Raw genomic sequence first — 22922 nt, 5'->3', positions numbered from 1 at the left:
TCGGGACGGAAAAATAATAATACCTGCGACTGATAAATGGCCGTTATAACTTTCCCCGTGGGGGGGAGGGTTCCAGTACCCCTCACGTGCTCCCGTTAACCTGGGCTACACAGGAAGGATCCAATGCGACCTCATAACCAATAACAGCAAAGGGGGAAGGGTATTTGAGGGTTCCAATGGGTCTCTTTGTGCTTGGGATTGCATTAAAGGGGGTAGAATGTGGAAGGGTTGATTGGTGGGAGGGGGGGTTAGATGTTTAATGGCAGGAGTACGTGGGCCGGCGTTAATTTACGTCCAGTGGCGGTGCGTGCGTGCGTGTCGAAATATCCTCTCCCGGGGCGGATGCGTGTGCCTGAAACCAGTCTCCGCCCCGAGACGTCCTCGCATTTCCCCTTTCGCGCAGTCGAGTGGGATGGTCGGCAGGGTGCGTGGGATGATTGGGCCGTGAAGTCGTCCATTGATGACGGTAATAATTGCAATGGATCAGAGAGGCGCGGTGAATCCGTCGACCCCCCCCCCCGGGACGTGCCTTCATCGAGGAGTGGCGTCCGTGTCCTCTCGCGGACGGTTCGCGTCCGTCCGAGCGGAAATGCAAGGCCGTCAGTCGATGGGGCAGCGTAGGAGAGGCGGGCGGTGGTCGGTCGGCTCCCGCTTTGCGGTGACGCCGGCGATGGACGATAGGAGCCCCTTTCTTTCGAAGGAGTTCCGATTTCAGTGGATCCGTGTCCCACTCCTGGGCCGCACCCTTTGAGTCCGTGGGCGGGGGGGGGGGAGGAAAGAACGACCCGTGTCCATAGCGTCGGTCACGGCTGAGCGCGCCCCGCGCTGACCACGCGAGCATCGATTCCGTCTGCTCTGATGGGTCGGAAAATTTTCCCTGCAATCTGAACAAGGTAGCGGATTCAATTTGTACGCGCGGAGGGGGTAATTTGCACTCGATGAAGGAATCTCCGGGATCTAGTACGATTTAAAAAAATATATAACGTTCTCTTTCAGTTTGGTCTTTGATCAGTTCGAATGTCACACACTTTTTTCATCGTCAGTCTTCTTCGGGAGTTCATATATTATGAGGGTGCTTTGGCACGTTTTTATTTACAAGTGTGATCGTTGAACAGGTTGATGAAATAAAAATTTGGTATGCATAAATGGTTGTAGCCGCAAATATTAAGCCATCCATCAATCACAGGATCGCTCATCCAAACCCGATCTGTTTTCGTTATTTTGATAACTGTTAGATATATATTTATACACGTATGTATTTGGGTATCGCTAGTCCAGGGGGTAGAACGTTGGACTGTTGGAGCGGGTTCGATTCCCGGTCAAGGCGCTCTGGGGACATGGAGCTCCACCCAAGCTATGTGATTTTTCGGGTACCAGGTCTTCCTGGGAAACCATTTCCGGCACAGCGAAGGGAACCGGCCCCCGCACCCTGATGTGTGAACTTCAAACTCCGTTTAGGGCTTAGTACTGGGTGAACTCTACCACCACCTATTAAACCGACCTTCGGGTTGATTACTGTGTTTATGGTTTATATATATATATATATATATATATATTTTTTAAGGTAATCTACCGGTTAAGTTAGGTTTTTGGATCGACACAACCACCAAACAAATATTTTATTACTCCTAACAAAACACAAAATCCATCATCCTACTCTAAATCAGGTCCCTCTTCAACTCTGAGTACTTTCTTCTTCCCTTCATCCCGTCCAACATCCTGCTATCCTGTTCCTTCCCTTTCCTCTTTTTCCCAACATTCTACCCTCTATCACAGTCTTCAACATCCCACTGCCGGTCAACACCCCCTTCATCCACTTTTCCTGCCTCCATACGATTGCTCCCAACAAACCCCTCTCTTCGCCCAACATACCAAGTACTCCATCCTCATTTGTTTTCTTCTCTGTCCATTTCACCTTCTCCATTCTTCTCCACACCCACATTTCAAAAGCCTCCAATCTACGTCTATCCTACTGCTTCAATGACCACGTTTCCGCACCGTACATAGCTACGCTCCATAACAAAGTTTTTACGAGTCTTTTCTTAACATCCTTACTCAAAGTCCCTGTCATCAACTCCCTCCTTGTGAAAGCCTCTTTGCCAAGCGCAATTCTTCTCCTTACGTCCCTACTACTTTGACCGTGTTGGTCCAAAACATTTCCGAGATACGTAAACTGTTCTACCTGCTCTAGTTTTTGCCCTCCTATTTTAATGTTAAACTTGGCCTTTTTATTTCTAGAAAATCGCATAACCTTTGTTTTATTAATATTGATTCTCATCCCATACCTGTCGCACTGAATTTCCAATTCACTCAGCAATGCTTGCAGCCCCTTGGCTGACTGACAAACTAAAGCTTGGTCATCAGCAAACCTTACTGATTTTACGAATTCCCCGCCCACTTTCATTCCTATCTCGAGTTCTTCCCATGCCTCTTTGATCATTTCCTCTGCATACAGGTTGAACAGCAACGGTGATAATGGGCAACCCTGCCTTACACCCCTTCCTATCACTGCCCATCCTGACTCCCCGTTTCCCACCCGCACCTGAGCAGTCTGAGACATGTACAGGTTGCGGATTAGCCTCCTTTCCCTCCAATCTATTCCTATTTTCTGCAATATACTCATTAGTTTTTCCCAATTCACTCTATCAAACGCTTTTTCGAAATCTACGAAACAGGCAAATACCTCCTGGTTGTGTTCTATATTCCTCTCGATTAATAATCTCATTACTGCAATGGCATCACGCGTACCTCTCCCCTTCCTAAACCCAAACTGATCATCCCCTAAGTAATCATTTGCCCTACTCTCAATCCTTTTGTTTATGATCCTGAGAACAACTTTAGCTGCGTGGGATATCAAACTAATTGGTTTATAGTTCTCACATGATGTAGCCTTTACCTTTTCCGGAATAGGAACTAAAACTGATCTCACAAAGTCTTCCGGCCAGAATCCCTCCCCATAAATACTACGGATCAGCCCATATAGCCTCTTCCTCCCACATTTTCCTAAGCATTTTAAAAGTTCCACGGGAATGTTATCCACCCCCACGGCCTTATTTAGTTTCATCTCCCTTAATGCCCTTTCTATCTCATTGTCTAGTATGCCTGGACCTAAGCTGTCTTCCTCCACGTCATTTTCTTTTTCAATGTCTAACCTTGTTGGTCTGAGGTCTTTACTATACAGTTCTTCTATATACTCCTTCCATCTCTCTTGGATCTATCCTGCGTCAACTATTACCTTACCCGCCTTATCTCTAACTGTTAGCATAGCTCTTCCTTTCTTACTTCCCGATTTTACTTTGCTGTGCAGCGCACCGATTTCACCCTTCCTCTGCAGACTTTCCATATCCTCGCAATGCGTCTTACACCATGCTTCTTCTGCTTTATTTGTTGCCCGCCTCAATTTATTGTTTCATTTATTGTACTTCATTTTGCCTAATTCTGTATGGACATTCTTCCATTTGCGCCGCTCATCCATCTTTGTTATCATCTCATCCGTGACCCATGGTTTCCTAGTCCTTTTAGCGTTAACGGTTCCAATAGTGTCTTTTGCGGCTTTAGACAACCATTTCTTGATACTTTCCCATTTTTCCTCGATAGTACTTAGCTCTTTACCATCCTCCATGATTTCCTCAACCGCCTGTTTGTATTCCTTCCTTGTCAAACCATTTAATGCTTCTACATTCCATTTTCTAACTCGCCTGCCCTGCCTTATCTTTTTGAAACGGACGCTACATTTCATAACAACTAAATTGTGGTCAGAGTCCGCATCCGCTCCCGGGAAGCTGTGCGCATTTATCACAGTGTTCCTAAACCTGTGTCTAACCAAGATATAATCTAGATGTTACCTTTCCGAGTCACCTGGCACTTTCCATGTATACCTGCGTCTTTTGTTGTATCTAAACCAAGTGTTGGTTATGGCTAACCCCTGTCTTCTGCAGAACTCAACTGCTTTCTCCCCGCGGTCATTCCTCGTGCCTAAACCGTAGTCCCCCACCTCATCACCATCTCTTCCTTCGCCTACCGTCGCATTCCAATCCCCCATCACTATCAAATGTTTCCCTGCAGGAACACACGCGATTATGTCCTCTAACTGATCGTATATCCTATCAACCTCTTCCTTCGTATGGGTCTCACGGGCATATATACCTGAATAATAACCAAGTTCGTCGGTTCTGCTTTTATCTCTACTAGTAATAATCTATCCGCTACCTGCTCTACGTTGACTACACTTCTTCCTACCTCTTCATTTAATACTATGGCAACCCCTCGTGTGCTCTCGTCTCCGCCACTGTATATTATTCTATAATTATCACTCCAGTAATCCCTGCTATCCTTCTATCTCACCTCGCATAGACCTAAAATATCGATATTTCCCCTTTCCATCTCTCGCTTAACATTCTCCAATTTCCCTGTTCTCATCATTGTCTTAACATTCCACGTTCCTATTCTAACTAATTTGGTCTTCTTCTCCTGCGTCTTCTGTCCTGCTGCTGCTGGTTTTCCCTTGCAAGGGTTTCGTGGGATGACGACCGCGGAAGCCTTGCCTCCCCCGCTGCCGGGCACGACACTCGGCCGATTGGGCCGAGCCCCGTGGTTGCCAGGACTCAAAATATCTCTATCGTCCACCATATTTTTCTTGGGAATGATAATTGAGGTGGTTTCCCGTTGCCTTCCTCAATAGTGTTTTTAACGTGACACCATCACTTACTGGCCGCCCTACTTGGGTCAGACGCCATTGCAGCCGCTTCACTGAGGAACAGAATATATATATATATATATATATATATATATATATATATATATATATATATATATATATATATAAAATATCTTCGAAATGGAACGCTCTTCGGCGACACACAACTATATAAAAAACACAGATGTAGATTTTTAGAATATAGAGACACAAAGAAAGGACACTCACAATTTGTTATTTTACGTTTCGACAGCACGGCTGTCGTCTTCAGGACGACAGCCGTGCTGTCGAAACGTAAAATAACAAATTGTGAGTGTCCTTTCTTTGTGTCTCTATATTCTAAAAATCTACATCTGTGTTTTATATATATATATATATAATATATATATATATATATATATATATATAAATATATATATATATATATATATATAATATATATATATATATATATATATATATATATATATATATAATATATATATATATATATAAATATATATATATATATATGAATATATATATATATATATATATATATATATATACATATATATATATATATATATACACATTCAAACACGTAATCCCGCCAAACGGCGAATAAATACTCATATATACAGAAACAGATATAAGGAAAAGGGATAGGAACACATATAAAGGACGAACACAATAAAGGTGGGGAAGGCGGAATCGAACGGATCACAAGAGTAAAAATATTTCCTTGACCGGGACTCGAACCTCGGATCTTTCCACTTGCCGGGCGGATGCTCTTAACCACTTGAGCTATGATATAAATTATTTTATTCGGCTCAGAATATCACAGAGTTTGTTAGCATTATGCATAATATCAGGTCACAGATTATGGGTACATCATGTTTTTCTTTAGTATAAGTGTATACATGGATAAATACATGATACAAATACCCCACATACATATCCACTTGTACATACATACGCACACATGCACATCCACACGCACATACATAAGCATATGCATACAGACGCATACTCGTACATTTGACCATTAACATTTAGAAAGAAAAAAGAAAGGAAGACAAGGTCCACAGATATTAGGAGGGAGATTTTAGCTAGCAATGGAAAATTATGTATTGTAAGAAATTATCAATGGCAGGGTTGAAATTATCGATTCAATCAGTCATTCAGAAAAAAAAAACTCTTCAACGATGGACGAAATGTGTCCGGCACCGGGTGGCTACCGGACATCACTTCCCAGAGTTCTGATCGTGGCTAGCGTCGCTCCGGTCGCGACTCGACCCCGGGCGACGAGTGCTTCGCCGTTTCCTGGAACGCCTCGTCCAACGGGTCGACGAGCGAGGACGCGGCATTTCGCTACATCCCTCCCCCCCGGCCTCGTCCGAAGAGGAAGAGCCAGCCGTGGTCCCCACGAAGACCGGGTAACTCGGCAGCGTTCCACAGGGGGCCTTCTTCGAAGGAGCACCGCTGGGGGCCGCCAAGGGGCAGGAGGTACCCTCGGGGAGGGTCGGAGTGGCGGGCTGGGGCTCATCTGCGGAAGGGTTGTGGTCGGGAAAAATCAGGGGCGATAGTTGCTTGTGGTCCGTATCTTGAGAAGCGCTGGGAAGATCGTCGACACCTTGGCTGTCCTTAATGGGGAAAGAAGATGGGGTATGTGGGATTTTTGACTTTGGGAAACTTGTATGCGGGTCGACTTCCGGGGTCGGTGACGCTTCCTTTACAGTCAATGATAAAGGGGTCGAGGGATGAGCTGTTGGGGACGGGAAAACATCGCAATCAGATGCATCCTCCTCACCTGTCACCAGAGGTTCTCCGGGTGTTTGAAACCCGTGATGCAAGGATCGCGTAGCGAGGGCGTCGATGGCGTGAGCGGGGGGAGGGGGGGCGAAAGACCATCCCTCCTCATTTGACGAGCTCACGGAGACGGGGGCTGGAGGTCGTGTGATATTAGGCGAGGTGGTAGGTACGTGAGCCATTTGTAGATCGGTATTCAAGACCAGGAGCTTGGGTTTGTCTGTCCTCTTCTTTTTCGGTTCCCTTTCCTCCGTTGACGATTTTCGCTCCCGCTGACATTTCCCTCCAATTGAAGGGAGATGCGGGGGACCGACGGGAACAGCCGGGGCCGCACCCTCGATGAGTAGAAGCGACCGCGCTCTCTCCTCCACAGCCACTTCGGGCTCGTCCATCTCCACGGCGGCGTTAGGGTTGGAGGGCATCGTCATTGCCTCCACATAGCTCTTACCTCCCTGGTTCCGAGGGCAGGTCTTGCGCTCGTGACCTTCTTGGTTACAGCGGGCGCAAGTGCGGCGCTGACCCTCATAGATGATGATGGCCCGGTTGCCGCCGATGTGGAGGTACGAGGGGATATTTCTCTCGACCGTCATCCTCACAACCCTGGTGCCAGTAAGCACCCGCGCCATCTTGTCTCCCTCCCACCTGTTCTCCCACGAGCGATGGATTTTACCAAAGCGTTGGAGCTCGCCTGTTATGTCTTCCAATGGGGTCTCCACGGGGAGACAAAGAACCCTGACATTACACGGGCTGCCGGAAGTCTCGTCAATTGTTATTGTCGTCCTCTGGTCACTTAAAGACGGAAACGGTAGTTTCCGCGGAGTATTGTCTAAAATCCTAGTCATTGTAGCTTCGGTTGCCAACTTCAGGAATATCAAATGGCGATTGTATCCAAATTGGATCGCCACTATCTCTTCGGGTGTGAGGCCCAGCGACTCTAACGTGAAGAGGTGGACCTCCAACGGGGTAGGGGGCTTCGCCTTCTCGTCAACTTGCAAGGCGAGCGTGTTTAAGCGGCGCACAGCCATTTGAAGAAATCAAATTCAGCACACTAGCATGAAGAAGGAAAGCGCAACAAAAAAAACGAGCACTTTAAAGGGAAATAAAACACTCACGAACGCTCCCTCCCCGCCACACGCACCCGGCGGTAGCAAACAAAAGGAGCCTAAGCTCTACACCAGGAGTCAAGGTCAGTCTTGATCCACTAAACAAAACAAAAGTACGGCCTTCCCGGCGGAAGAAGTCGAGAGTCAAACTGCACGCTTCTTGATGAACTAGGCGGTCAACCGCCGCTCGAAACAAAACACGATCGGAACCTCGATTTCCGAGAGAGTCCGGCAGTGCCGCTCTCCAAACCCCGGCGGCCGAAGCCTCGGACGCCGGCGATTTTAGACACTCGGTGAACACAGGCACGTCCTGCTGTCAAGGCAGCTATCGAGGAAACGTAATTTACCCTGAGATCCGTGGGTCTAATATGTCGCCAAGCGCCCCTTTATTGTGTTCGTCCTTTATATGTGTTCCTATCCCTTTTCCTTATATCTGTTTCTGTATATATATCTATATATATATATATATATATATATATATATATATATATATATATATATATATATATATACACACACACATAGAAAGTGAAATAGCAAAGAATAGAAGCCTCTAAAACACGACGCTGGAGGAGAAAGATTAAGATTAAATGGACAGACAAAGTAAGGAACGAGGAAGTAAATAGAAGAGCAGAAGGGGGATAGGACCATATGGAGAACTCTATGGCAAAGAAGATATAAATGGTTTGAATACACATTGAGGCACAATAGATTGATTAGCAATGTAATATAAAAATAGAAGGGAAGATTCCGCGAGGAAAACCAAGAGATATATGCATAGGACAAATTAAGGACGTAAAACAGAGAAGGTATCAAGGATTGAGGGCATTAACATTGAATAGATGAGAGTGGAGGGCTGGTGTGAACCAATCCTAGGATTGAAATACTGATGATATACTCGTATATATATATATAATATATATATATACATATGTATATATATGTGTGCATATATATATATGTATATATATATATATATATATATACATATATATATATATATATATATATATATATATATATATATATATTTATATATGCATATAAATATATATACATATATATATATATGTATATATATATATTATTATTATTATACTATAAATTTACCATGCATAGGGATGCAATCAATCAGTGTTCAACCCACAATAGGAAACCGACCTCACATTGCGTATTCATTGTGAAAATGTTTCCTTTTGTTTGCGAATGCGTTTTAATGGAAAATACGTTTGCCCTAATCTGTACCAAATGTCATTCACTTAATTATAATATTAAAATGTTAAACTTTAAGGTGAACATTAATAATAATACAAAATATACTGCTCATACTAGTAAATGTCAGTTCTGAGTCTTTTGCTAATCCCTGGTCCTTTGGTGGAACATATTGATTGTTCTGTACTGAGCAGAGGGGATCAGAACTTTTTTCCTGTTTTTTATAACCATACATATAAATTTCATTCCATTTTGCGTAATATTTAAAGTTCAAAAATAATTTTCCAAATTGTGTTTAATGGCATACGACAGTAATTCATGTATTAACTATGCATAATGCCATTTCTACCACTGGCCCAATTAAAGAAATTCAGCTCCAAATTCAACACTATGATTAACTATGACCACGGATGACGCGATTCGCTCGTGCTCGTCATCGCATCGGACGCGTCGGAGGAAATAACAGTGCGTTGATATCTTTTGGGCATTCCCCATTGGCGAACACCGAGTCTCACGAGACGAAGGCATGGTCGATGATGATGTTACGTCGGTGGCATTCCCTGTTTGCGGAAAGTTGTTGCGAGGAGAAACCGCAACGGAGGCAGAAGGGAACCAATATTGCATTTTTGACACCCATACATATATACGTTCCCTCCCGGAACACGTTCGAAAATGAGCAACTTTGACGACGCCGTAAAATCTCGAAATATTCGAGGTATTTCAATTTAAAAGAGCCAAAGAAGAGCGGGGACGCACTCCAAACGTGGGAGGGTGCGAGTAAGCAGCCACCCCCCAGAGAGGGGTGCTTGAAGGGCAACGCAACCACTCAGTAAAGGGGGGGGAGGGGGGCATTATTCACTTCACCCTGCGGGCTTCGTCCCAGTCACATGTTGTCGAATGATATTTCAAGAATTCGCCCCTCCTCGCCATCGGCCCGCTGTCCGTAATTGTCCCGGACAGTTCGGGAAGTTTGAGTTGACGGACGCCCGCAGTGAACCCGTCGTGTCCTTTGGCTGCCGAAGGCTCAGACTCCAATCCCTCGCGGCCTCTCCTCCATTCGCTGAAGGAATTTCAAAGATTCCAGGGGTCGAAGATAATCCTTCATCACGAGTACTGGGGGGTGTTTTCACTTGACTACCCAACACCGAGTGGTGTGCAGGGGGCGGGGGAGTCGGAGAAATGGTTTCATAAAACCTGGCCGGAGAGAGGAACATATTTATGATCTCCTCGCGACTTCGCGTGGGTACGCACACGTCATGATGTGCATTGGCAGTAGCACGTGCGTGGATGTGCGTGCGATTGCGCGGCGGGATGAGGGGGGGGGGCGCGTGTCCTCCCGTTCACCTTCTCCCCCCAGCCATTTCATTTCATCGCACGTTATCCGGAGGCGCCGCCAACCCCCAGCCAACCAACCCAACTCTAGGAAGGATGGTACTGTGCGGACAATATTCGCTCCAGCCCCTCACACCCCCCCCTCCCCGCCATCAGGGGTCAGCCTGATGGCGGGGAGGGGGAGTTGCCAAGAAAGTGAGTCGTTTTACTTTTATCGGCGGAGGAGGAAGAGGTGAGGAAGGAGAGTGGGAGGCATAGAAGGGAGTGGAGGGAGGCGGGTGGGACGCGATGGAGGAGGAGATGAGAAGGAGTGGAGGAGGAGAGTTTCGAGGAGGGAAGGGTCGGGCACTCGCTCGGCGGGAAAAAATCTCGCTGGAAAGGGAGAGAGAGAGAGAGAGAGAATGGCTGAGAAAGTGAAGCGATGCTAAGGGGGAATACGGAAGTGCCTACTTGTGAGATCCTCCGATAGGTGGATGGTGGGAGAGGGAGCGGGGGAAGAATGAGAAACCCCCGGAGAGGGAGGGAGTGGCGGGGGGTTACGGCACTGGAATGAAAGGATTTTGTATATTATTTTTTCCTTCATTTTTTTCTATCGCGCGGGTATCCGTGGCTAACAATGGCCGGGGCGTGTCGCTAAAGAGACGGCCCATCCTCCCACGACCCCCTCCGCCCCCGCACCCTCCTCTCTCTCTCGGCGTGGGGACAAGAGTCGCAAGGGCTATCGAGTCGGCGGGGGAAACGTCTCGTGAATAACAAGGGCCGATGGAGGGCGTGCCCTGGGAAAATGGCGAGGGATACTCGCGGCGAGTGCTCTTTGGCCGCGAGGGGTCGAGTACGTATCCCGACGCCAGTTGCCCTGGCAAACGCTGGACTCCCGTCAACTGAGAGTGAGTCGGGCCTCAAGGAACTCCCGCGGAGATTTCTCTTCCCCGCCTTGTAAATGTTGAAAAAAATAAAGTGCAATGAAACCTATCAAATGCGGAATCTGAGAAACGGGTCCGGTCAATCATGGGAATCGTCATTTACGATGAACGCCTCATTCACCAATGTCCTCTGAAGGGTGACTTGTGAATTGTGTACGAAAACAATTGCCATAGCTTTTATTGCTTCCTTCAATTGGTCCGTTTTGAATCCGATAAATAGGGTAGTAAAATTTCAGAATGAATTAATTCAGCTAACCTGTTTTGCGTCCATTATTCTGTAATGTGATAAACTCTTTAACGCGAACCACGATCGTAAACCACTTTCTGTTTTGAATTAGAAGTTCTCAAAAGTGTTTGGCATATTTTCAATCTAATCTAATATTTTAAGCACACAGTTATATAATGGCTTTCAATTTCACTGCTAGAGAGACATCCTTCCAATTTATGCAAGAGCGCCGTGAGTGATTCCCAAGCTAGCTCCTCTAGTAATTTTGATGCGCTACTCAGTTTATCATTAACAACGTTTTACAAATCTATCTCTTCTCCATTAAAATTAATTTTATTCACAAATTCCTTTCATTTTATTGATGTTGCATACTAAGTGCATCTTCCTCCTTTTGATTTCTTCTCGGCATGTGAGCCTTCATTTCGAATACATTGAACGGGCTCTCTATTTCACCTACCAACATTCTGCTGCTTTCATCTTCCGCGTTCACTACCCTTTTCCCCGATTTCCTATTTCATATACTTTGGCTACTCCAGGCTCACTCTCCGTCCCTCCTTCTTCCTAACACATCGCTCCAGTAACTCCCGCCATCTTTCCATCTCACCGTGAACAGTCCTGGCATGGCCGTGTACATACAGGGTTCGTCCGGATAATAAGTGTACTGAGCTCAGGAAAAAAAATTTATTACCCTTTTACATATCTTAAGCTAATATTCCTCAAAATAGGACCCTTGTGAGTCGATACACTTGTTCCAGCGGCGTTCCCATTCCTGGAACGCTCCCGCGAAGGCATCATCGGGAACCTCTCGAAGACTCGTCGTCGACCTCTTCTCTGCCCTCCACGAACATCTTGTGCCACCGAAAGATCATGTTTCTGGACATGGCTGACTCCCCGTAAGCCTGGTTAATCATACCGACAGTTTTGGTAGACGATTTCCCAAGCTTTACCGCAAATTTGATGGAATAACGCTGCTCCAAAAACTTCGGCATCGCGTTCCGTGACGTGGGTCGAGCGTGGAGGTTCGCGTTAACAGAGCTCCTCACTACACCACAGCTCAGAGCCGACTGCCTTTTTCAGCGTCGCTTGCCAACATACCCCCCTCCAATCGCAGCCCGTCAGAGCGGTGCTGGGCGCGCCTGAAGCGGCGCACCCAGCCCAGGAGTCAGTACAATTATTTTCCGGACGAACATATTTCCTCCCCTCCGATATTGTATATTTCCTCCCCTCCGACTTTTGATTTGCATACATTGTCTTATTTTCCTGTTCTCGAAATCGTCCGAAAAATTCAAAGTCCCTAAGTCTAAGTGATTTGCTGCCTGAGGCGGTCACTTTTCGAAAGATATATTGAGCATAAAAGATGGTTAATTGCTTCGTCGATATTAAAGGAAATCTTTGTGGTTTTTGTAGCGTTTGACTCATTAAACTGGTCAAAATTAATGGCTCAAATAATGCAAGAGGTATATAAGTAAACTGGAGGAATAGACGACTTATGCGGAACTTGCACATGTCTAGGAGTGCACAATTGCGGATAGCGAGTGGGGAATAGTCGTGTTACACAGGGCAGGGCCCTTCTCTCCTCCGGGCATGGATGCGGACGAAAGGCGGCGGTTGTGATGACTTCGAAGGAGGCAGGGTGAGTGGAAGCGGGAGAGAGGGTGAAGGCAATTCGATGCTGAAATGTTGGGAAAGAGAGGCAAAGGGAGGAAAAGAATAAGCATACTAAATGGTAAAATACTCGTCTTTTGGTGAGAGGTTGAGGCTAGATAATCCTTTCTTGTGCCTAACCCATTTTCGTTTATGTATGCATGAAAACGTCTTCAGCCGAACTTCGACCGAACACAATTTAAACATATTTATTTGGAAATTGACCTTCATGTTGTCGGCACATCATATTTCGGAGGCAGAGCTCCGTTGATTGACAAATTCTATGAAGCTAGGCGGGTAAAAATATTTTGGTAAAAAAGATTGATTTTAGTAATTGGAGTCAATATTTTTATCGTTGCGGCAAAAGCAATCAACACGACGCAGTAATCTTAGAGTGATTTTGTGAGGAATATTTGTTGATGAAGGTTTCGAGGGAGGGGACCTTAGTGGACGTATTCATAAATTCTTTGGTTAATCTAGAAATATCTTTTTCCGACCAATGTCAGCCATTTCTAGACAGTAAATCGTAAATGTGTTGGGCAGTAAAACAATGAAACCTGTTGGTTAAAATGTTAAACGACGTGGGTCAGTACGGAAAATTTCTTATACTATAAGTAGTTTGTCTTATCCTGTTTCGTGTACAGGATATCAGGGAAGCTCACGATTACATGATTGTACTTTATTTTGAGTAATTTTACTGGATTACCATTTATATGTATGCTCGGGAATGGTTCCGCAGAATGTTTTTACCTGCCGTCTTAAGGTTCAACAAATACGGAGAATAGTTTGCCAGCTCGAGGGGAGGTTGGGGAACTGCGGCAGCCTTACGGATTTTTCACCGCGAGTGGACCTTGGCGATTAAGATACGCGCGAGAAAGTGTGTGTGGCTTGCGGTGATCCCACATCAAGGATAGTGTTAAAGAAATGTAACTAAGCAGATGGGTAGTTATATAACTCGAACGATGGAAAAAAATTTGAACAAATAACTAACAATAATAAATATGTACAAGCGTGGCTTTTCACAAAAAGAGGGCTCAGAGGATCTTATTGTAGTTCTGCAGAATTATTATTTCCTTATTGGAATTATTTAAGACAATTCACTAATTAACTACTTATTTGATCATTTGTGTAAATTCTTTCGCGTTTGTTGCATGGCCAAGAACGTTTTATTCGATAATGGCGGTGCAGGAATGCCTTAGAGGCTGTCTAAAATTAATCCAGGCTTGTCGAATCTCTATTTATATATTGACTGTAGAATCCTGAAATACTGGGGTAGTGAACAAACAGTATTTTTATTGAAATCATTCAATAAAAAAATTAAGTTATGGCCTACATGCTTTTAACTGTTGCAACCACATCTATGGGAATTGACTGAACTTATCAATGTAAATATTTTAGTCTATTACCGACATGTAGATTACGATGGATTTTAATCTATTATAATTGCGATGGTAAGATACATAAGAGTGTAGCTTGAATCATACTTATTTTAACTGATCGTATTTATATAATTATTAATAAATAAAATAAAAATTTAATCGTTTAAAAGATTTCGGGAAATGTGATCAATAAAGAGCAAGTTATTATAATATTATTTTTTAATACCTGGAATATATTTACGTATCCAAATATCCGCATTTTGGGTACTTGAAGAAAGTCCATTTTAAAAGTTCCAAATTAAAGGAAGAGCTCTGAGTATGGAACTCTGCAAGTCTTTTTTAATAACCACAGACGATGAAATGCCCTTCGGAGACGATTTTTACGCAGCAATTTTCTGAAAATCTGGAGTAAGCGACCCTGAGGTTCGGGCCTCCTTGAGGCCATCGCTTGTTCGCTCCGAATCGATGGCGTCTCGGATTGCTTCCACTGGTCGAGGGCTTAGCGCCGAATGGGGGAGCACTTAGCTGCTGCACTGAGGGGTCACTCCCGGCACTAATGGGAGACGCGTTTCTCGTGAGTGGGCCGCGAAAGTGCGGGCCATTCAGGGGTGGCGTGTGACGGGGGCGACCCCCCCCCCTCCCTCCTCCCTTGCCACTTCAATTTCCTTGCCCACCCCCCCGTCCGCCGATGATCGTTCTCCACGGCTAACAAAAACCGATCGCCTCTTTCCAATGGGTGGCTGGCATTTTATACTTTCGCAAAAATTTTCCACGTCTTGGAAATGGACGGCGTGAATAAAATAGAACTATGTGCCCGGAATCTCTGATGGTTTTTCAATTGCTACATTTCCCATGAGTAATTTGACACTATGGAAAAAGAAGTTTTAATGCAGAGCTGGTACTTTTCTCTCTCCGCTGTAATCTGCCATTTTATAACATATTTTACTTTACAATTATGGTTAATGATCGGTTTACAATCAAGTAAAATTCTTTAGCAGGCACAATTGCCGCTATTTGGTAAATACGAGTGTTGGCAAATACGAATGTTGGTAACGGCATTTCCTGCCTGTAATCACATTTGGCTGTGTGGATAAGGCGAAGGAAAATGCATGTCTTAGAATAGGGTCAGCCTAGTCCAGTACTTGGTTTGCCTTAGTAAGGTGTACTGAAACTCTTAATGGATCCATCTTTCTCGCCTGCCCGACCTGAGAAACAGGATATTAATCCATTAATTCCTTACATTCACGTGAGTGACCAATGAATCGTGACTCACCTCCTTATGCTGCCTGCCAATGTCTCGTGCGCTCGTCACGAGTTCCCAATCCGAGAATTAGTTTGCAACAGCTCCCCGGAGAGCCCTTTTCCAATATCCCTCATTCTCTTCCTCCGTTAGCTCACAGCTCCCTTCTTCGTTATTTTCCATTGCCATCTTCTCATAGCTCACCCTTTGCCTTACTCCGTCATTCTTGCCATCCGTATTTACTTCGAATGTAGTCTGCGGTTAAGCATCGTTCCTCAGGTGGTCTCCAGCCTCCATAGACTTCTCTCCTCACTTACTCCTCGAAGCGCTTCCTCCTTTCTTTTATTTTTGTTATTTCTCTGGATCGCTATCCTTCGATCGCCTCCAGTCTTCTATTATCTTCCTCCTATATCGTTCAAGTCTCATCTCAATTAGAAAAGTAGACTCACTTGACGTGCAGAATGCAATGACGAACAATATTTAATTTCCTAAGCATTCTTCTTCTCTGCCACCTGCAAAAACTCTATCACTGTTTGAGAGATTAACTGTAGAAGAGATAAATTTAAGATGCCATTATTATTCCCACGAAATCTCCGCCGCTATATTCAGTCATCTCAAGGCCAGCTCATCGTCTCGCTCCTGGTGGAACTAGCAAGCAGCAAAATGTTTGAATCAAGCACTCATGGCATGGCCGAACGAGCCGTCCTTATTGCTCAGTGGGGATCTTCGCCGGCGTGATGAGTTTCCTCCAGGAGAACAATGCTGTCGTCGCCGCCGTCAACGATACGCACTTCCGTCCCTCTGCCGGGCTGGACCCCGTCGGATCACCAGCGTCAGCGAGGGAGACCATCAGGAGTTGCGGCCATCCTCGAGTCCATCGAACATGGAGTGTGTCGGGTGATTAAACACCCACGCGCAGCGGCTGTCTCGGTGGATGTCCGGACACGGGAGGGGGGATGGCTCCGAGTTTCATCCCTGTACTTTCTGCCAGGGAGGCCAGGGGATCCGGATCTCGCCATGGAGCTCATAGGAACCCCGCCATCATTCCGGGGGACTTGAATGCTAAGCATCCCCTTTGGCATTCGCGGTCCCCCAACCCGAGAGGAGAGGAACTTCGTGGGCTGGCAGATTGAAGAGGGGCAGACGTTTTTGGGCCCGGCGACACCCACTCATGAGCGAGGGGGCTTTCTCGATGGAAGACGAAGAGATGGGAGGTTGGTCCCGGAGACTTTAGGCCCGATTCCATTCTCGACGAATCCGGCAAGATATTCAAGCGACTGCTGCAGTGGCCGACTTCGTCCAGGAGACAGACTTCCTCCCGAAGGAACAGTTGGGCTTCCGCGAGCAGCATTCATTCCACGGTCCATCAGCTGATGAAAGCCGCGGATTTCAACACGGACGCCTTCAACAGGAAGATGGCAGTGCCCGGAGAGATTTTCGACGTCAGCAAGGTGTTTAATCGCGTCTAGTGCCCGGCACTCCCGTTGAAAACGAGACGACTCTATTTCCCGACTGGGGGAGCCAAGTTGGTCCGCTCCTGCATATAGGGACCGAACTTTCACTCTGCGATGGCTCGAGGTGGACTCTGAGGTGCGATTAATCTCCGCCAGCGTACCTCAAGGGTCCTTATTCGGCCCATTGTTTATTTACACACATATTCCCAAATTGTTTCTAAACGGCGTGGGAATCATGCAACAGAGTGTATACAAACTGTAATCAAGCGATATCAAATCTGGTTTTTTTTTCAAATTCAGTAGATCGGGGTTTCAAAATTATTAATTATTCCTCTATCCCTATTGAATCGTGCTACTTGAGTAAACATTTCATATTAAACTATTTCGTTTGACAGTTATTTCTATATAGAGGATTCTTTATTTATTTAAACATCGTTAAAATGCCAATACTGTAGACTAAATAGTGTAAGGGTTATATTACGAGTTAATGAAAAGCCTTTCAATTTTAAGAGTAAAGAAATTCTAACTGTTTTACTTCAAAGTAATTTAGGCGAATTTTAATCAATCAGAATTTGCTGCCCCTCGCGACTGGGGGATACCGTCATCGTCGGCCAACTCGGGGTTCGCGGGTCCGATTCCATCTTGGTAGGACTAGGTGTGAAGGTGTTGTTATCAATATCAATTACATCACATTTAATTTTCCTACTTCTACCGTATTCTTTCTCTGATGCGCGACAATTCTAGGATTTCCATTTAATTCCTTTTAATGCGTGTCTTTGAGGGAAACTGCGATTAAGAAATTAATGCTGAATACCATTAGGGTGAACCATTTACCATTTCACATTAATATAATTTGCAAGTATGCAGCCCAAGATCAAATCAAAAATACTAAGAAATCAATTTAATTAGGTAGGGCTTGGTGAAAAGAAAACATTTGTCTCGGTCGTAGGTTAGCATTTGAGTCTCAAAAAAGGTAAAAAAAGAAAAGATTTGCATGGAATTTTGGAGTTTTCCTGGACAAATCACCAAGATTTTTCGTAAGAGTACGACTCTTAGATGTCGTCGAGTATCAGATTCACCAAATGTGTTTTCGGAATTTTTCTGCCGACATTGGCGTAAGCTGCTTTCTTGGTCCAATTTCATATCCTTAGTACTCTAAACAGCCCCGAGCGAATATACACTCATTATGTTTCTTATTCATAGGTTTTCATTTGTATCAAGTGATTCATTGAAGGTAGGGGGGGTAGACGATTGGTTTAGGTTGTGAGTTAAATGGTGGGACGTGCTCTGATTTGGGGGAGGGAGGGGCATTGTGCCCGTAAATCCATCGTAGAAACACTCTTATTATATTTATCGCCTCGCCATTTTACACCCTCTCCCCCGCCCCCTTTCTCCTTTCCGCTCCCCTACATACATCTCTCCCTTTTAATTCCAACTCCATTCCTCCCCTACCCCCCCTTCGTCCCTCGCGAAACCGCCCTCGCCTCCTTCACGTTGGGCCTGGCAAACACAGCCTCTCCCCTCCCCCACCCCCCTATCCACAGGTACGTGAGCCGAATGCCGTGGGGTGCCGGCCGGGTGTGGATGGTCCCTTTCCCCCTCCCTGGGGGGGCGCGGGGCGGCGGTGTAATGGGAGAGGGGGATTGGAGGCGAGCGCGGGGTTTATCTCTCGATGGGTTCGGGAGAGGAGTGCGGGAGGAGATAGGGCGTCCGTTCTGATTCCGTGCTGAGTCTCAAGTGAGTCCCCGGAGGCGGAAGGAGAGGGCGCAGCGTTGTGGGGGGGGCAAAGTGGATAGCGATCACTTCAAAGAGTGAAACTTTTTGCCAAGAAAGCCTGACCTCATTGTTACTCTAGCGGAATCAATTGTCTATTCGCAATGTCAACAAAATTGGCAACCTTAAGGAAACCAATAATAATTAAGGTTTTTTAAATTGCAACATTCAAGATAGAGGGAACAACAACTCTTTGATTTCCGTCTATGTGCTGGTCTCCAGAAATTCTGAGGCAAACATGCATTCATTCATTCATACATTGTACGCTGAAAACCACTGGAATAGGGTGTAGTGTGGGTTTCCGAGAAATAGTGTGGGTTTCTCGGAAACCCACACTATTGGTTAACTCTCCCAAGCATACCAGACAATGTATGTGTCGCGGGTTTCTCGGAAACCAAGGCAAGATAATGTCCGCTACCGAATTCCCTTGTTGCTATAATGTTGCCACTATGTACCGACTCAGAAGTCCCTCCCCCGAAGGCGCGATCCTATATAAAGCGAGACGCTCCGAAACGCCAAAATCGCTGCCGTCAATGAACCTCATCTCCGTCCAGCTGACAAATGGAAGATTTCGAGGTGGTCCTTCTTTCGGGCTGACCGGAATGCCCAGCACCAGCGGACACCATCGTTCGATATGGTGCGGCGATACTCGTTCACCAAAGTATTGAGCATCGGGCGTGCAGGACAATCTCTCACCCGCACGTTGAGGCCCGTTCGGTGGACATCAGAACGAGGGAAGGATGGATAAGAGTGTCGTCAGTATGCTATCCTCCGGCAAAACCGTGGGACGAAGACCTAATCCTACAACTTATCAGAGACGGCAGCAGCGCAGCACTTATTCTGGGGGACCTGAATGCTCGACACCCAAGCTGGCACTCGAGAAACCACAACCCCAGAGGAAGAGCGCTGAGGGCACTAGCGGACGAGGAAGGACTAACGGTACTTGGCCCGACGGAGCCGACTCACGTGAGGGGCGGTGTCCTGGATGTTGCGATTGCTCGTGATATCAGGACGTCGCTCAGCATGCATACGTGTGTCGAGCTCTCGTCGGATCACAATCCAACGATCCTCTTCATGGGTACCAAAGCTCCAAGTGTTCCTCCGGCGAGCAGGTGGGATTATAAAAGAGCAGATAGGGCTTCCTACAGGAGACACATCGCCTCGAAGCTACCGAAGGAAGCTGAGGAACCTACGACGGGCGAAGAAGCGGACGACTTGGTACGTCATCTGGTGGAGACGGTTACCACTGCCATGGAGACTTCAATTCCAAGGAAGGCGGTGCACCCCTACTTCCTCCAAATATCACTCCCGACCTCGGTGCGTGCACTCATCAGGCGCCGGAATAACATCCGTCGGCACTGGCAGCGGTACCGGACCACAGACCTGAAGAAACAGCTGAGAGCCCTGAATGACGAAGTCCAAAATGCTCTAACAGAAGTCCGGAAGGACCACTGGGAATCACACCTGGAGGAGGAACTCCTCAATGAAAACGGGGAAGAGAGGGTTGATGGCGTGTGGAAACTGTGCAGGAAACTGCGCGGTTCTCAGCACACCGACCCTCTCATCATAAGCGGAAATCAAGTAGCGGCCTCCCTGGTGGAGAAGACAGAGATGGTAGCGAGGTACCTCGAAGGCGTCTTCACTCCAAACCCAGGGAACAGTCCTTCCGCGGTGATTGAGGCGGAAATCCACGACACAGGGGAAGCCAATGATGAGATTCCTGGGCCTGTCATCGAGAAAGAAGACATCACAGCGGTTATGCATCACCTTAACCCAAGGAAAGCGCCCGGCATTGACGGCATTTCTAATACCCTTATCCGGGAACTTCCGAAGGCGACAGTGGCGTACCTGGCCAGCATATTTAACGGCTGCATCAGAATGTCCTTCTTCCCGTCCACCTGGAGGAGAGCAAGAATCGTCTGTCTTCCAAAGTCGCAGAAGACTGAGATGGGCCCCGGAGACTTCCGGCCCATCTCCCTTCTGGACGGCTTTGGAAAGATATTCGAACGAATACTGCGGGGGCCGATCTGCGACTTCATACGGGCAGAAGAAATTCTCCCGGAGGAACAGTTCGGTTTCCGTGAACGGCACTCAACAATCCATCAGCTAGCGAGAACTACAGACTTCATCACGGACGCCTTCAATAGGAGAATGGCGGTAGCCGGTGCCTTCTTTGACACACGGAAGGCATTCGACCGCGTCTGGCACCCAGCCCTTCTGTTGAAGATGTAGCGACTCCGCTTCCCGGCATTGATCTGGCGCCTAATCAGATCCTACCTGCAGGACAGAACATTCGTCACCAGCTGGCTCAGGACGGACTCTGGGGTCCGACGGATACACGCCGGCGTGCCTCAGGGCTCAGTTCTTGGGCCTATGCTGTTTAATATCTACACTCATGACACCCCTAGGGATCATGGGCGTCATGGAATCCTGTCACTATATGCAGACGACGCAGCGCTACTCTACTGCTCTTGGCAGAAGAACCTTGCTGTCGATCGACTTCAGGAGGCCATCGATGATCTCATTAAATGGTATCGTCGATGGCGGATTGAATTCAAAGCCGGGAAGACGAAAGCCATCGTCTTCCAAACCGGCCGAGGAGCGCCACCAAACGAGCGAATGTCGGTGGATGGAGTCGTCCTTCCGTGGGAGTCTGAAGTCCTTTATCTTGGTGTGCTGATGGATCGAAAGCTCACCTGGAAATCCCAGTGCGAGCGTGCCCGCGCCAAAGGCTTTGCGGCGTTGAGTAGACTTCGGCCGATTCTTCACCCGCGAGTCCTAAGCGCGAACACTAAGAGAAGACTGTGCCGGGCGTGCGTGCTCCCAGTAATTACGTACGCATCACCGGTATGGTCTGGAGTGCCAAGGACGAGTCTTGCTAGAATCCAGGTAGTTCAGACTGCTGAACTTCGGTGTATATTGGGGCGGGGGTCGCTACGAACCCGCCTAAAGCATGCACCGCGACGGGAATTTGGAACCGCTAGACGTTCTACTTCCGAAGGCAGCGCAGGATTTCTTCAGAAAAGCAGTGGAGTCGGACTTTGCTGTTATCCGAAGAATCCCCGAGGCACAGGTCTGGACGTGGGAACGTCACAAACGACCCATCGCTAGCCTGGACACGCCTGAATCACTTCCGCCAGGGAAGAAGCCAAGGAAGCGCTAAGAAGACTTCCCTGAAGTAATAAAGCCGCCAAGAGCAGCGCAGAAGAACACAAAACGTCTTCGTAGTCCCAAGGACTGGTAAGACGAATGGGACGCCTCCACAAAGAGGTAGTCACATAGGGCGAGGAAGCAGGACCCCCTATTCCCTTCCCGATTCCCATTCCTTATCGATTTCTCTTCCGATACCCTGTCTCTGGGCCCGTCGGTCAAGACACCAGAGATGTCCCGCTCCCACATCCCTACCTACCGGTGCCTGAGCCCCATTGCGTAAAGGGTTAAGTAAAATACGCATAAACCGAATACGACTCTCTCATACTGTTACTACGCTCCCACCAATGATGTCGTGGCCGCCAACCACGCGACAAGGGTGTGTGGTAGGGGATGATTACACACAAGAATCCTTTTGTCACAAAACGCTGCCCCCCCCCTTGGCGCGGTCTTACGTTATTCTGATCCCCTATCTTTCGTGGGAAATTGACATCCTAAATCTATCTATTCCACACTTAATCTCTTTAATTTAATTCACAAGATCTCTCCTACCGTAGTGCGATGGAGCTAGTAATAGATTTTCATCATCTTTTCTAAACAGGTATCCTTCCAATATGTACAAGATATTTTAACTGTTAACCTTCGTTCTATCAGTAATTCCCAACCTAGTTCCTATAATAATTTTGATACAGTACTTATTTGTTGGTCATAATAACGGTTTACAAATCCAATTCATTTGCGCTGCATTTGATCCAATTCGGCAATCAATGTCAACCATCGTCATGAGGATCCCATTCACTAGATGCATATTCTAAATGGGGCTTAAACATTCTAGTAATTCGAAATTAACTGCTTGTGCGGATTTTCATCATACTCGAGATAATGCCTGTTGTTCGAGGCATCGGATATATTTTTACGTACTTTTTTAATAATAGTGTTTTTAAATTTTATTTTTTGCACCCTTAATTCTTCAGGAGTGTACAATTTATTTGAGCTTAG

The sequence above is a fragment of the Hetaerina americana genome, unplaced genomic scaffold (assembly GCF_022747635.1).
Source record: "Hetaerina americana unplaced genomic scaffold, ioHetAmer1.1.p SCAF_9, whole genome shotgun sequence".
NCBI classification, from domain to species: Eukaryota; Metazoa; Arthropoda; class Insecta; order Odonata; family Calopterygidae; genus Hetaerina; species Hetaerina americana.
Note: the sequence above shows the minus strand (reverse complement) of the source record.